Source organism: Pogoniulus pusillus, chromosome 2 (genome assembly GCF_015220805.1).
Source record: "Pogoniulus pusillus isolate bPogPus1 chromosome 2, bPogPus1.pri, whole genome shotgun sequence".
Classification (NCBI taxonomy): Eukaryota; Metazoa; Chordata; class Aves; order Piciformes; family Lybiidae; genus Pogoniulus; species Pogoniulus pusillus.
Window position 1 is genome coordinate 14,098,221 of NC_087265.1, and position 13,336 is coordinate 14,111,556.

The following is a 13,336-nucleotide window of genomic DNA, read 5'->3' on the forward strand; positions in this document are numbered from 1 at the left end:
GATGAATGTGAATACACTTTGCCTTAGCCATGGCCACATGCCATCCTTGTGCTATCCTGCCCACACCAGAGAATTACAGAATGAAAAATTTGCAGCCTGAGGAAGATGCCCTACTGATTTTTGCTGCCCTTGGATTGTCAGACTGAATGGCAAAAAAAACCCAAGAGCAAGCAGGGAACTTACAGTAAATAATTGATTTAGACATCTCAGGCTTGCTGAAAGATGTAACCTTGGGAAGAACATGGGAGAAGCTGAGCTTCAAAAAATGTATTTCAGTATTCAAAATCTTCTACCCACATATATGCTACATCCTGCTAAGCTCCAAAAGCAAACAATATATGCAAGACTGTACATGCAAGGCTATTGTTTCCCTTGGCTACAGCTACAAATAGGGGAAAATTAAGCTTTCAAGTCTCCCCTCTCTATTTAAGGATATAGTGATACAAAACTAGCAAACTCTCGGTGTTGTCCTTCTCCTATATCTCTCACAGACTATTTGTTCTTTCCAAAAGACAGGATACAAACACAGCAGGCCTCCAGTGCCTGGGCAGTTTGCTTTTATTCTGTTTCTGTCAAATAATCCCAGTGGTCCAACCCAAAAAGGAGTGTTTAGACCCTCTGTTTTGCTCACCTTCTTATCAAAACATGGATGAAAGAAGGGTCAATCTCTGGGAGCAAACTGGAGGAAGAAGGAGGCTAAGCAGAGTTCTAATGTGCACATCCATGTCAAACTCCTGCCACCTTACTTCCACTGGCAGTAACATGGTTACTGCACAGCAGCTTTCTGAAGACACTTCCTTTGCACACCCTGATCCATTCATCATCACGAAATTTTGGTTGTCATGCCATTACTGTGCTATCCAACTTGTGTTTCTCTGTAGCTTAAATACACTCCTATTAAATAAGGTTTGGAAACTATTCTAAATAGTTAAGAAATTGTGACAAAGTATCCTAAAATATAAATATGGATCATAACAAAAAGAATGTGGACAATTTAATCAAACTTCAATAAAGCTTCTTTAACTTAATTTTCTATAGGAGCAAATATAGATATTTGTAGTTTCTCAGAGTGGTTTAACTCATTCTCCACAAGCTTTGCATCTGCTCTTAGTAGTTCCCAGAAAAGAAGTTACTGTGCTCATGTTCCATTGCATTTGCCCTCTCTCAGCAGTGATACAAATGCAGTTATTCTCCCTGGACAGTTTGTCCAATACTTAGATTATTGCTGGTTTTTTTCAAGCCTGGGGCGATGCTGCATCACAAAATGTCTTAAAGGGAAAACAAAGTGAAACATGATGGTTTTGTCATTACATTCTACCTTATTACTGCATACAAAACACAGTTTTAAATTACATGTCTGTTAAAGCCATCTTACGTAGTGAGAAGTTTAGATAGGTAGATCGATAGATAGAAATAATTATGTATATGCAGTCAGGTTGATTCTTTTCAGATGACTCTCAAATAGTTTCTGAGAATCCTGCAGGTGAAAAAGCCCAGATTAGCTGTGCATTTCCCAGATGCTATGAAGAACTCACAAAGATAAAACCAATCTTCTGGATTTAATTTATACCAAGCTCCTATGTCCTTTCTTTTAGTCAGTGCTTCACCAACCTGAAGAGAACTAAGTTCAGCGGATGCTGAGATGAGTCTCTTTTGCACATTGTTTACAAATGCTAAGTTCAAGGTTTCCTGCACCTTCTGTGCAGGGAGAAGTTGGTCTTCTACTACTTCTCTTCCAATAAAGGAATATCATTCTCTTTTGTATTCCTCCCACAGAGTTTCCTACAAGGCAGCATGGTCCAGCCCCCAGTAATTAAGATGCCCATCCTCTTCCCACCACATTCAAGTACAAATGCCTAATCTGACATCAATAGGAAAGAGAAAGTAATATTATTAGTGTTAATTGGTTAGCAACAAATATCTCTGGGACATATAAAGCCTATTCACAACTTGAAACAGTTACATAGGGGAATATATAACTGAGCATGAGAACTCCCATCAAGAATTGTCAGTATGCCTGTAACCAGTTCAGCACAGACTTCAGCTAGCTAAATGTGAGTAACCAGTACACTTTGGTGAACAATTTAGCAACATTATTTAGCTTCTTATATCTGTGGATAAAAGAGAACTGCTTGAAAAAAAAAGAGAGCAGTATATTCACATTGTTTCACCTCCATTAGCAGCAGGCTATCTCCCCTGCACTTCCTGACCTTCAAAGATATGCTAGGATGCAATTTTAAACAAAAGCTTCAGGAAAGGAGCAAAGCCTTGTAAATAGAAATAAAGTAACCATTTATGCCTTGTAAATAGAAATAAAGTAACCATTTCTATTTTCTTACTAGACTAAAGCCACACAAAGAACTATTGACAACTTCTGCTGGAAGTTAAGATTCACCTCAGGACCAGCCTCACTGCAGTCTAGGTACAGTATAGTTCCTGTCACCTGAAACAAAGCCATCAGTCTCTCATAAACCCAAAGGAATTATAATCTTCTGACATAAAAGCTGTAAGGTTTTCTCTACTGCAATGATAACAAAAAAAAAGTGTAATTTCTACAGCTGTTCTGCCAAAATTACTGAATTATCTCTTTTTCAGAGTTGTGTATTATTATTTGCAGTCTATTTTGCCAGATACCTAGCTCATATCTGCAATAGTGTATTGATTGTGTTACCCAGTGACAGCACAGCATTCAGAGGGTATGTTTTGTACTTTTTTACTCTAATTCTTCATCCTTTCAGGTGTTTTCTGGTTTAAATTTTTTGACTGAAGCATCGAAATAATTTACACATAGACAATCCACAATCTGTGGGAGCTACCTGTAGCACTCTTGTTTGTTGATTTGGGATTACCATTATGCATCATTGCAGGATACAGAGATAGGAACCAGGCCTTACCATGACCCTGCCTTTCCTTGGAAAGCTTTTATGTTTCAGAGCTCAGATGACCTCCTGGAGTTATTGCTTTTAGGCTGACTGCCTAAAATCATTCCACTTGCATCACGATTTCAAACGGGGGATTTGAGGGATACACAACATAAAACAGGCCCTAATTTAAATATACAATTCTAGAGGCTGACAACCCAGTTGGACATTTCATTCATACTGTGTTGCTGTCCCCTCAGTCACACACAGGTTCACATCCTTGCTGAGAAATAACATTTGCAGGCTGCTCTCACTTCTTTCTCAACTTCTTTGATCCTGGCACAGCCCTTGTCCCCCAGACCCAGCTTCCCAAAACAAGGCTGGCTCACTCTGTACAAAGGAGTTTTCAAGTTCTCTGAAAAACTGCATGTAGTGTGCCTGTCACCCCACTACCATTACACAACCCACACTACCTGTAGGCATTCTGCAGTGTAGAATGTGCATAACCTTGCTTATCCCCAGAGTCACAACAATATTTTGAGGTGACAGTAAGCAGCTGGGTTTAGTTTCATTTTCTGCTTATGGTGCAGAAATATCATTCAAACATAAAACCAAATATTTTAAATCAGATCTGCCTTCCTGATTTTTAACATCAGACTGAAAATCTTTAGAAAAAGCCAGGACAGTCTCTGAATGTCAGCCTATCTTCTGTATGACCAAGACAACAAGACAAGTTAGCTTAACTCAGCCCTAAGAAGGAGGCTCTCATCCACCTGATGCAGGATCCAGAGAGCACACAAGACAGTCAGTCCCATGATAAACAAGCATTACAATGCATCCAAGCTTAAGGTCAATATTAGCAATTTAAACTGTTGGAAAAGGACAGAGGATGTAGCAATTGCCTTAAAGAAATTCTCCTATGTAGCTCCTTTATATCTGTCCATATGGAGAAGCATAGACGCCACGAGTTCATGCCTCCTTGGCCCGAGCCAAACAATGTCCCTCAGTAGTAATCCAAGATGACTCATATATAAAAAGCAAAATCTGTTTTCAAGTCTTTATATTTTCAGCCTGCTCTGCTGGGGGAGTCATAAATTATGCTAACACATTCATTCGAAAGCAGAGTGAGATCACTGAATTCATTTTGCATAAGACAACAAATAGTCATGAGACAGGAAAAGGTCTTCAGTCACTTTTAGTACCAGGCCAGACAAAATCAAATGCAGTGAATTTCCAGTTGATTTCTATTTTTAACTGTAAAAGTGATATGACACAAATGCTAAGAAAAGTTTTGTAAGTATTTGCCCAAATATTTAAGGAAATATGACGAGGAGCATAGCAGTGAGGAATTTGCATGGTTGTGCCATAAGCAGACACAGAAATGATTGCTTGACAACTTTAGCTGAGAAATACTGAAATGAAATGGAAAATCAAAAGCAGACACTGCAAGTAAAGACTGTGTTGGAGCTAGATGAGGAAGAGTAAAGCACAGCACCCATTCTATAAAACAGGTGAAGAGAACTCTGGTTTAGAGGATGAATGTTTTTCTGTTACTAAGATATACTTTAATTGCTTTTCTCAGATAAGTAAGGTAAAGACAATGATATCAATGATTAATACTCTTTACCTCATTTTACATTCAAACTGTTACTTGCATCCTTTGATGCAGTCCCAGGCCTAAGAACACAACTAAGACATGCCTACTTTTAGTTAGCTCGTCTATTGTTTCTAGAAGCAGATAAGGACACATTTTCATCCCAAAACTACTATTAAAAAATAAGTTTCTTATTACTTCAAATGGTTTAAAGTCCAAAAAGAAAGAAAAAAACTTAGACCTCTGATATGAGATGTAGACATTTTCCAGTGGCTAAACTAAGAATACAGGTCAGTTTCCTAGCTAGGGTAAACACAGTTGTATTGGTTTACATCAGCTGTCTATATGGCCCAACTGAGATTCCATTTTAAATAGACTGTAGGATCAGGCCCATGTTTTACCAAATTCACCAGATAGATAGTTAAAAAAAAATATTGTCATGGGCAGGAGATTCTGACACTTTTTCTAAATATGAAGGAATGCCTCAAATCAGCAAAAATAATATTCAACAATAACATGAGTAAAAATTACATAAGCATGGTTATGTCCAGTTAATTGCAAGGTTTGCTGTTCCTCCATCTGCACTCCACTGACATGTTCTGAAGCCAATCCACTGCAGCAGCAACCCTAAACTGGAATAACTAAGCAGTATACTAGATGTAATACACTGAATTTTTCTTGCAATGTCTTCTGACCAAACTGCTTCATCATACTGTGGTGTTAACACTGAGTCAAAATCAAATGTCTGTGCTATTAATTACTTTGCTGATAGGAATGGAAAGTGTTTCACATAAGAAGTGTGCAGAGGCAGCCACATGTGGGTATGTTAAAGGGAGCACATTCTAGTCTCGGGGTGTAGGGCATGAATCTGGATTAAAAATTCCCTTAACATACTTTAACAAATTAGAGAACTCTTGTGGAAAAAAAAGACAGCCATTCAATAAGGGAAGTGAACAATTCTCCAACGAGTCAGGATTCAACAATAATACATATAAGGAGTAACTGGGTAGCTCATATCGCTGCAGAAAGTTTGGGGGACTATTGTGAAATTCAAGTTCAACATCAGCTAACAACTCTGTGCTATTGCAAAAGAGAAAACATTGTACTGAGAAATATAAACAGGAGTATCATTTATAGACAGATGATGTCATGCTTCTGTTATTCTTAGCACTGATGAAGTCTTGGCTGGAGTGTTTTGTCCAGTTTTGGACATTGTATTTAAAGAAAGATGAAGGCTCCAAATGAGAGTCACTAAAATTTTATGAAACACAAGATACAGGCAAGATTGAGCAAGTTTGCTTGCCATAGAAAACAGAGTATCAAAGGTGGTATAGTAATTATCTTCAAATCTTTCAAACACTGCTGCAGAGAACAAGAAATTATGCCCTCCAATTTCATAAGGAACAGAACATATAGCAGTAAGTTAAAATACAGCACAGAAGACTTAAGCTTGGAGCAGGACAACCTTTTTCACACTGAGGCACTGCAAGATTGCCCAAGGTGCAGCTGCTCCCTCAGGGTGAGAAGCCAGGAGCCACGTGCACTGCCACAGCTGGCAAAGCAAAGACTCAGCAGCCAGGATCTGTCCCATTGCTCTCAGCAAAGGATCAGGGCAGACTAGAGGAAGCAGCCTCAAGCCCACTGTGCTAGTTTGAAGCAAGCTGGAATGTTTTGGTAAAAGCACTAGATAACGGGCAGTGAAATGAAAACAATTGATGTCAACTTCTCTCACAGTCTCGCTGAGCGCTCTGGGAAGAAGAAAGACTTTTTCTCCATTTTGTTTCTCACTCTTGCTTTTGCCTTAGACCTGGTCACATCTCATTAACCTTGCTCCTACTAACCCTGCTCCCTAACCTCTTGGCCGCACCTCTCTTCTTCCTGAGAACTGGGGTAAGGTTGAGAGGGCCGGGGGGAGGTGTTGGGGTGGTTTGAGAGCCCCTCCTGGGGACTCAGGTTTCTGGGAGGGGAGTTGTGCTTTTGTATTGTTTATCCTTTGTATATTTCTGTATATAATTGTATATAACTGTATATATTGTAAATAGCTGCTTGTAAATTCTGCTAGCTGTAAATAAATTGCTTCATCTATATTCCCAGGGTCCGTCTGAGTTAGCTGGGGCAAATTCAAAAGTGTGGGGGGGGCGGGGTAACCCCCAAACCATCACACCCACATCATCAAGCAAGTTCTGGGTGATGAGGTAGGTTCAAGGTCAAACTAAGCAGTCAATCAGCAGACTAGGACCAAGAGTGCCTAAGGGCAATCAGATCAAGGCCGCGATGAAGCTAGAGCCTGGCATCTTACAGCACTGCTGGAGCAGGGAGTGGTGACCCTGGGCTGGGCTGAAATAAGGGTCCTAGGCCCAAGAGCAAGGATGGGGCTCATTCCAGGGAAGGGTGGCCAGGGCCATTAGGACTGTGACATATAGAATGCCATATGGAAAGGCTGGAGATCTTCAAAAGCAGGCTAGACAGATTCATAGCAGGGTGGGTACAGACATCTCTAATCCAGTCATGGAGCATGAGAAAACAGATTTGTCTTCCTTACTTTGACAAATGAAATTTGATGCCACAGGTCTTAATCCCTGTACATCTGCTGTTGCCCATGTTGAATGTTCCCTCAGACATCAGGAAGGGTATCCTGGACAGAATGAAAAGATGTCACACCAGAGCTCTTAAAGGTCCTGGATCAAAGGGCAAGAAATACCTTCTTCACTTCTGGGGCAAATATACAAGGCATTAATAATTTACATTCATAGACTTTTTATTATATTTATTATTCCAGTAATATTATTACACTGGCTACATTTTCTGTTTGGGTAACCTGATTTCACCTCTACATCCATAAATACTCCATACGGTCAATATAAACATACTGGATGGTGAACACTAATGTATTAGCTATTTCTATGCAGTAGAAAGCAGATTATTTCTTCAGCTGTGCTTCCTTTGGCCCTTTATAGTTTTCAAGCTCAGATCACTTGTTCACCCAAGTCATACCATACTGCTGCCAAAGAAAGAATATGCAAGAAAAAAATGTCCACTAACTGATATAAAATATATGTGTCAGGCCACACACCTGTAAAATTAACATCCTTCCAGATGTTGCAGAAGTAATTATTTCCTGTACTCACACTGTTCTTTTCCCTCGTGTTTTTATAGCTTGTAATCATTACTTGCTCCCACTTTTTCCTCCTATTTCACTTATGGCATGGTTTCGCTGTAATCTTTCCTAAGTGTGCCCACCAAATATATGCTTCAGGCATCCAGTTAGTCTCTTCACATCACTGATGCTCCTTATTTATCTAGCCCCTAACCTCCACAGCACATTTCAAAGAGAAAAGCATAGATTAAGCCCAATGCAAGTATTTTGGGCACAATACCAGATTACAGAAAACTCTGTCTTCCTCTGAATGGAGGCAAAATAATATGCATATTCCTGTGATGCATTTTTAGTCTGTGCTTATCTCCAGGTGGAAGGGAGAGTATAACACACGTAGGTGGACTGACATACATGCAGGATGTGCTGAATATCTCAGAAGACTTATCTGCAAATGTAATGAATATTGGACCTTTTACTGAAGAAAATGAGTGGCTGAAGGTTTTAGCCCTTGCATGTGAACTGATTGGTGTTGGAAGTTTATTTGTACTATCAAGTTGTCTTGGATGAATATACTAGATAGTATGATTCTGAGGCAATGTGCAGTGGGGTTAGACAAGATAACCTTTGAGGGTCCCTTGTCAAAAGGGTGAATTTCTCCAAACATTTCTTGTTTTTATTCTAAGTTTGAAAAATAAATTAAGCAAGAGACAGAACCAGGATGCTTTATATCAGTCATATCTATTGAGTGATGCTGGAAACAAAGGAGCTCTTTTGGGCTTATCCTCACAGCTACAACATATCACTGCAGAAAGGGCTTTAGTGAATTTGTCGATGAAGCTTACAACCTATGTCTCCAGCAGTCTTCCCCAGTGCTTAATGTGTTGCAGACTGACTGGAAAGGAAAAAGCTAACCCCACCGCAGTGAGCAAGGACACCTCCAACTAGCCAGGACCACACTGAGTCTGATCTTGAGATGGAGCTTCAACTAAAACCTTGGGCAGCCTGTTCCAGTGTTCATCTGTTGTTAGTTTGTTCTTCCCCTAAAGGCATCAGATTCTAGATCTACTATTAAACACTGTGAAAACGGTCTACGTGGTTTTAAAGATCATTTTGATGTCATAGTTTTTATATTCAGTAGAGCAATAAATGAAGTGCCAAGCCAAAACTACTCTTTTCAAACAAACACCATCACTAATAAAACATCATTCCTGTCAATAAAATTACCTGAAACGTCAAATTTTGACAAGCATTCTATGAAATACCAGTGGAATTTTCCTAACTGTGAGCAAAAATGTGCATTCTTTGGTCTTAAGGAAATCAGTAACTTTTTGGTTCAAATGCAGTTCTTACTATTTTATGTTCACGTGGCGCCACCTTGTGGGCCTCAAAAGTCATGCAAAAGCACTTTGTGCAGAATGATGTCATCGGGTTATTTTAAGTGTAGTCAGCTCATAAATATCCAAACAGCCTGAATGTTCGTGTTGTTTCCTACAAGTCACAAGTCAATACCATAGTAAGGGTCAGTTTGTTTAGTCAAGTGAAGAGAGATTGCAAGACCAACAGGACACTCTGTAAATTACTTTTGAAACCATTTCAAATTGCACCAGAGTTGAGGGTCCATAAAACCCAGCTTAATCTCTCCATTATATCTTTACCAGTCAAACTGAAAAATTGCCTACTAAATTTCTGCATGCTCTAATAGCATTTATACTGTGACCAAGACATTCCTTAAGCATGTCTTGGACAAATTAAGTACCTGTTTTCTGTTGGCTGTATTCTTAACTATATATTCCTTGCTATTCATTTCTCCTTTTGTGTTTGTTACATGTACATTGAAGGACAGGCGGATATATAAACCAAGTTGTTCATTCTCTTACAATAGACAAATTGTAGAGTTAATCCTTAATTGTAGATTTATGGGCATTTGGGCACCTATCAAAATAGTCTTTAAGAATAACCAGTTCTCATTTATATTATTGGCTTATTTGTCTCATAAAAAGCTCCTCATTCTGTGAATACTCGCTCGTTAAGTTCACACAGTTTTGGCTGTAATCCATTCAGAGGAAAGATGGGTATTAATTTGTGATAGTACTCAATCATGCTTAGGTTAGTACTTAATTAGACCACTAGACTTTGTTAGTACTGTATCAAGAGACTTTCAGAACTTACAGTGAATGAGAGTATTACTTGATTTTCCATACTGAAAAAGCCTCACTTTCTAATGAAACTTGATCATTTGACAAATGTCTTCCTGCCTTTATTAGCTTCATTTTGTTGGGTTTCTCTCCTTCCTGAAACAACAGAGATTTGTTTTACTTTCTCTGACAATCACCTCCTCAAAAATCTTCAGTCCCCAAAAGCTATGCTCTAAGTATATTTATATATTCATTATTAAGCACATCCATCTTGTATGCAGTCTGCTGTATCACAGTGGCATTTTATCTTAAGCGGCAAATTATTTAGGGTAAGAATAAGCTTTTTGTTATTTTCAGTGATGCTTCATGCAATATGGACAGTATCTGAGGCACTGATTGCAAATACAACCTCGTATATGCTTGAATTATTCATTTCAGAGAGCATTTCCTTGGTTAATGATTCAAGTATTTTCCTCCATATGTATTTTTGCCCTGTATTACATTAGCTGTGTTGCTCTTCTCAAAAGTATGTCCAATTTGTCAACTATTTTCTGGTAAGGAGAACATGTTCTGTAACAGTAGAGTTAATAGTAAGATAGTTTGATGTTTTTCTGCATATACAGAATCATAGAATTAACCAGGTTGGAAGAGACCTCCGATATCATCCAGTCCAACCTAGCACCCAGCCCTAGCCAGTCAACTAGACCACGGCACTAAGTGCCTCATCCAGGCTTTTCTTGAACACCTCCAGGACAGCAACTCCACCACCTCCCTGGCCAGTCCATGCCAATGGCAAATGACTCCTTCTGTGAAGGACTTCCTCCTAATGGCCAGTCTATAAGAAGCCTAGACACTTAGCAGCAACAAAGTTTGTCAGAAGGCAGACACTTGAGAACAATGGACCTGTTGATTACAACTAGAACTTTAACAAAACACATTCTTCCATATTGCAAAATGCATGGTCCAATGCATGGTGACCTGTGTTAATATATCATATCCCACTTCACATTTCTGTTTCATTAATTGGGTATCATTGTGCCATATCTGTAAAAATAATTTCTTATTCTTCCTCATTAACAATATAATCCTTGGGTTATTTTACCTAAACTAATTCTTTAAACACAGCACACTGAATTTGAGATCAATCAGAGATACCCAAGAATTCCCCCTCATCTATTTAGAACAATGCTGCTTATCCCTATGCTTTTGTTTCATTTTTTTTTTAATTGCCTTTGCCATTATTTCTACACCAAAGAGTGTTGGAACATTTAAGATCGCCACAGCCTGCTTTCCCAAGGAGGGAGCAGACCTGGCCTGGTCATGTTTGCCCCTGGAAATGTTTGGGGAATGTCAGTTATCTGTCAAACAAGAAGATGAAATTGGTTTAATGAAATGCAATGGAATTAATTAGAATCTATTTTTCCCTCTCAAACATATCTTGCACATTGAATATTAATAACAATACAATATTATATATGAATGGAGCACAGGACATTGAAGCATTTTAACATTTAAGACAAATAATATTTTTTTTTCTTAATCAGAGCTTCACCACAACAAACAGACAGGTCCAGAGGTATCTGGAGATGCCCCACACTGCTTCAATGAAGAAAGCCAATGTCAGTCAGAACAAATATTTAGCTCTTCTGACAGGTAACTCCACGCTCAGAAAATACTGTTGTTAACTCTTACAGCTTTATCACAAGTTCCATGAGACCACATACTTTTCTTTAAAGTCTGATCACTTGGATGTCTCTGACTTCATGAGAATTTTAATTCTATATGAAATTCTTTCATTTTCCCAGTTGCATTTGAAAGTATTTGTAAGAGAATCTTGCTTTTTCATTCAGTTTTGAAATGTTTCAGTTGACAAGAATGGGACTTAACAGCCTTCTGTATCAAATTTCCATATGATGAAAAAAGTTGTTTATGTGTCCTCAAATAATACATCAAATCAAGGGTGGGATTGTGATTAGATGAAATGAAGGATTTTGTTACTTGTTCCTAAACACCTTGGGATAATCCATCCTTAATTATCTAACTTGTTGCAGTCACATTTATCACTTTAATGAGACTTTAACCACAGACTTCCAAAAATCCTCTTAAGAAAAAAGGTATACCAGTGTTCTGGCACTGGTTTGGTAGCGGCCATACATCTTTTTGAGCTGCCTTCAACTTCTTCCATTTTGTTAGGTTATATTTCTTCCTTCGTCTGCTTTCCCCTTACAGTGATCTTCTATTTTCAGTTGTGATGGTTTGGGTGTTCCCCGCCCCCCCCCCCCCCACACACTTTAGAAGTCACCCAGACTAGGCTCAGCTGGCTCTGGAAATTGAATGAAGGTTATTATTTACAGCTTAACTCAATATACAAGCAGATATTTACAGTATATACAGTTATAGACAGAAATATACAAAATAAAAGGTAATACAGAAACACAGCAGCCCTCCCAGAAACCTGAGTCCCCAGGAGGGGCTCTCAACTGCCCCTTCACCTTCCCCCTACCCCTCTCAACCTTACCCCAGTCCCAAGGAAGAATGGAGGTTCGGCCAGGGGGGGTTAGGAAGCAAAGTGGATTAATTAAAGAAACGGATGGTGAGGTCAGAGAGAGACGCAGCTCGGAGCTTCTCAGCAGTAGTACTTTATGTTTTGGTTCTTATACATCTCAGCAGACCAATGACTGAGATATACATCAGCCTTGTTTTCCTTCCACAGCCTATAAACTAGTTCTTCTCACCAAAACATTCTAGTGAGGCTCAAAGTAGCAGATCAGTTTTTTTAAAGAGAAAAATTGAAGCAGTCTCCAAATTCCTGCCAGAAAAACCTTAAGTTCTTTTTTGGGGATTGATTTGGGTTTTTTGCTTGTTTGTTTATTTATAAAGACCTTCTCAGTATAGTTTTGCTTTAAGTGCATCATTGCTTCAATGCAAATATTAACATACCCATTAAGGGTATAATTTACTCTCTGGGAGAGCACAGATGTTGAATATTTATATGCACTTCTGCCATAATACTCTTAAAAACGCAGTGATGTAGCTGCATTTTCAGGCTGAGTAAAACGTAATTGCTTTCAATGCTATGTCTTCAGGTCAATTTATATAGCTAAAAAAAAAAACAACCCCACCAAACACATTGATACGCAGAATACTAATAAGCCAGTGCATGCATGTGTGTATGAGACCTGAGCACCAACACTTACAGCCACGTACACAGGTATTTTCAGGGACTGCCAGAGATGTAACCCTAGCAGGCAGACATCACATAAAGAACTGATGGGCTTTGTTAAACACCGACAGTTCCTTTGGAATTGCTGGGAGCCTGTTTTTACTTTCTGTGCCACTAAGTACTTCCACAGAACAGGCTGAGGTCATTTTATGAGCAGTCCCTCACAGAGCCGTCAGAGTTTTCTTCAAGGTGGGCCGCCCATCTGCGGGGCCCGCTCTTATCGTGTATTTTCTGAGTGCATGAGGCTCTGCTCCACAGGACCTGCTTCTCTCGAAGGCCCCCTAAGGTTCCAGAGGGCACGTCGTGGGAACACGGCACAGGGATGGGAAGGCCCAGCTACGTGAGCCGCTTTTTATAATGGAGAGGCTGGTGCCCAGACCGCTCGGTGTCAGCACAGGAAACTCCGAAGAAAATGAACCCACAGAG